The following is a 4403-nucleotide window of genomic DNA, read 5'->3' as shown; positions in this document are numbered from 1 at the left end:
GGACAGCGTTTTACATGTTGACTTGTTTTTTTAAAAAAAAATTCGTAATTTCTGATTTAAAATTTTCTAAAAAATTGAATATGTAAAACGTTGTCCCAGACAGCGTTTTACATATTGACTTTTTTTTTTTTAAAACCAAATTTTTGATTTGAAAAAAATAAATAAGTTCTTGAAATGCTGCCTCAGACAATGTTTCACTAATTTATTTTTATTTATATTTTAAAAAAAAAAATAGATATTCCACGTTCTCCATTGAAGCATACTCCACGTTCTCCATTGAAGCAGCAACCATTACAACATTCTTCATTGAAGCATACTCCACGTTCTCCATTGAAGTAGCAACCCTTACAACATTCCAGGGTTTATCATTTTATTGACGGTAAGATCAATTATTGAAAGATGATCAATTTTGATTTTTCGAGCATAGTTTACTTTTGAATCGAATTTGCAGTCAATATTAAGGAGCTATGAAATTGGACCTTTTTCCCTAAAATTTGTGATTTTTTCGAGCCTAATTTTGGAGGAATCAAATTTGGTTGCTAATGCATTGCTGAACCCTATAATGATAGGAAGAAACTATGAAATTTGCTGAACCCTATAATGATAAGAAGGAAGGAACTATGGTTGCTGCTTCAATGGAGAACGTGGAGTCTCTGATTTGTTTTTTTAAAAAATAAAATAAAAATAAGTTACTGAAACGCTGTCTGAGGCAGCGTTTCACTAACTTATCTATTTATATTTTTAAATCAGAAATTTGGTTATTTTTTCTTTAAAAAAAAAAGTCAATATGTAAATCGCTATCCCAAACAGCATTTTACATATTCAATTTTTTTAGTTTAGAAAATAAATCAGATATTACGAAATTAAAAAAATAAAAGTCAACATGTAAAACGCTATCCCAGACAGCGTTTTACAAATTGTATTTTTTAGTGTGGTTAATAGTTTTGTCATGCGTCTACTTTACAAAATTATTTTGTAATTAAGCTTAGTTTAGTTAATTGTCCTGTATTTTCTCATTATTAAATGAAGTAATATGGATTATTCTTGAGGACTTAAAAGACTTGAATCACAGTGGAATTATTTTTATGATATTTTTTTTTTTTTTTTGGTAAGGATAATGATATATATAGCACTCAGAGCTGCATATAAGCATAAAATGTATTTCCTAAAATGGAATAAATTTGGAAATTCATTATTAAATCGCGTAAATAGATGTAATTAATATTTATCTATCATTAATAGAGTAGTTTTTGGATAGCCTCTTCAATGGTAAACTAATTGTCAAATTAGACAGTCATGTCACATAGGATTTTAAGTTAATCTTTATTGTAGCTAGTTTGTGTTCTAATGATTAGCTATTAACTTGCTATTTTTTGAACATGACTTTCTCAATTGGTTTTTTAAATTTAATTATTTTAATATATCAATCTCCTAAAATTTGAAAACTTTTTCTCAAGCAAATTAGCTTGCTGCTTGCCTGCTTGGCAAAACTAATTCTACTTTTTTTTTTTTTTTTTTTTTTTTTTTTTTTTTTTTTTTTTTTTTTTTTACCTTCATGGTCAAGCTAGTAGTATACATTTAAAATTTGCAAGCAAGTCACTAGCTACAATCATTATATTTTTTTATCATATTCTATTTTTAAAAAAAATTCAGATGATGACTATTTATGATGTTGGAAAATTTGTCAACAATTGTAAGCTGTCTATGGGTAGGTTGAAACGATCAAAATTTTGTAGTTAATGCTAAATTCTTGTCCCTAGTTAAAGTCTTCGGTGAAAAATGCTAAAATGAAAACTAATTCCTTATATGCATCGGTTAGTAGCTTTTTTCGGTCTAAAATCACTAATGGCAATAGAGGTTTTATCTAATATAGAACTGATATCACTAGTAGCAATTTTATTATAAACCACTAACACCAGCCACAAATTTATTAATTAATTTTCGAAATGAATGGGAACAAGCATGAAGTTAGGAATTGGAGATTTGATCGATCGTGGAAAATATAAATTAACTAGATAATACCCGAGCTGCGCTCGGATTTTTCAATTAATACAAATATAATTGGATTATTTTTATGCATATCATATCGAAAATAATTTTTGTATGTTGATTTGCTTAGTCGATCAATAATTGGAATTATCAATATGTAACAAACTTATATTTTTTTATTTGGTCTAATTGAATATAGGATTGTGTATGCTAATTAAAATTGAAATTTTCAATCTTATATTTTACCCTAATAAAGTCAAATTTTAGTTATGGATTGCTTTTAAATATTAATCTTTAAAACTAACTTGAAATTATTAAATTTTCAATGAAAAAATGACAGAAAAAAAAAATGCTTTTGGCGGGAAAATATTTTATGTGGTGTTGGCATGTGTAATCTAAGAATTTTTTCTAGGGATTACTTTAGTATAGTATATATATAAATAGACATTTAAAATGAATGGTACTATCGTCTATTGTTAGCCATTTTAAGCTTAGAAAATTAAAAATTAAAATTAAAATTAAAATTAAAATTATCCAACTGAACTTACATAGACCGCATATGACAGTATTTTCTAAACCAAGTACAAATGAATATAATTTTCTTTTTGGCATTACTCAGGGAAATAACTCAATTTTCCCACTATCTTTCTTTCTTTCTTTCCTTTTTTTTTTTTTTTTTTTTTTTTTTTTTTTTGTTTTTTGGTTTTTTTTTTTTTTAAATATAAAAACTCTTTAATAACTATATTCACTATTTGAAATTTTTATTCACCTTTAATGAACTAATACTCACTATACATAATGACCTATTTTTTCAATCCTAAAATTATTAGGTAACACCTATTAAACCTTGTATGAATTTATTTTTCTCGAATTTATCAACATTTAGGTAATGTTTTATTTACCTAAAATTCATTTTTTTTTTTAAATCCATTTACCTAAAATTCATTAATCTTATATAGTTATTATCTTATCTTATTAGTCTATAAGTTATTTGCCCGTGTATTATCCTATCTAAACTTAATAATTCTTATATATTATCTAATCTTATATTATCTTATTCGAAATTATCAAACCTTGTTAGACCTTATTTGGTGTTGTTTTGGGGTTTTTGGAGTCCCACGGGAGAGTTACAATTCCAAGAATGTGCGTCGACCGTCTATACCTGCAAAACCACGGAAAATCCGGTTGGGTGGAGTTCTGCCTCCGACGATCAAATTAGAACGTGTCCGGATGTATAAAAGTGCGGAATGTAAAGGTTTTTGTCTCAGATTCCGAGAGAAATCTGCAATTAATATTGCTCGGGTTTTGTGTGTATATTTATCAATGTATAATAAATGAGGATTTTCTCTATTTATAGCGTAAGGGGATTAGTTTCCCTTTCAGGGGTTGGAGTGCCACGTGTCACCATAGGGTTGGTTCTCTCAGAACCTCTTTGATGCTGACACGTGTCAGCACGCAATTGGTCCACGTGGACAGGGGGGGTATTTTTACCCTAAACATTTGCCCCTCATAGGTGTGACGTGGCTTTCCACGTGGCACCTGTGACAGGTGTCGTGATCTTAGAAGGTGAAGTTCCGTCTCCTTCTCTCTCCCGTTTTTTTTTTTTTTTTTTTTTTTTTGAATTTGGAAGGTGTCGGTTTGCCTTCTGGGGTTCTTCTCTATAAGTAGAGATCCCCCCCTCTCATTTTCAACACTTTGCCATTTTTGAGAAATTTTTGTAGAGAAAAGAGAGCTCTGATACCGGCTGCTATTTCTTGCTCAACCGTCTTCTTTTTCTTCACTCAACCGGATACCGTCTGAGTGCTCTTCATTCTAAACATATTAAAACCGCCTGAGGGTCTTTTGACACTCCTAGCTTTCAATACACCCACAACCGGTCAACCGTCTGGGGTATCTTCAAGCAAAACTTCAGAGAAACGTCTGGGTTTTTCAACAATTTTCAATTGCTCTTCAAGTGGGTACATCCGGGCAACCAAATAGGTATCTAGCAAGCAACAAAGAGATTTCCGGCTACTGATCCAGATAGTCAACCTCCCCCCTACTCAAAACATCTTCGAGGTACCGTCTCTACCCCTTGCAACTTTTTTGAGTTTTTCCGGCTGTACAACTTGTAAAGAATAATGGACTCACCCAACACACACACAGCACGACCTAGGATAGTTGTCAGCCGGTCATCGGATACGGCTGAGTCTAGGACTGGGGATGCCGCCTGGGGGTGTTTGGACCACCCTTACTCTTCCACGAATTCGATCATCTCTGTTCATGTGCAGGACAGAATGGCTCGGACGAGACGGACGACTGTAGACCCCGATTACCGATCAGACGGCTCAGCCGAAGCTCTGGCTGACCTTGTACATTTTGACAATCCGGGTATACCTAGCACACCCAGTGATGACATTTTAGAGGAGTCTGAG

Source organism: Chenopodium quinoa, unplaced genomic scaffold (genome assembly GCF_001683475.1).
Source record: "Chenopodium quinoa cultivar QQ74 unplaced genomic scaffold, ASM168347v1, whole genome shotgun sequence".
In the NCBI taxonomy this organism is placed as follows: domain Eukaryota; kingdom Viridiplantae; phylum Streptophyta; class Magnoliopsida; order Caryophyllales; family Amaranthaceae; genus Chenopodium; species Chenopodium quinoa.
The sequence above is the reverse complement of the archived record's forward strand: the minus strand, read 5'-3'. Positions refer to the sequence as shown.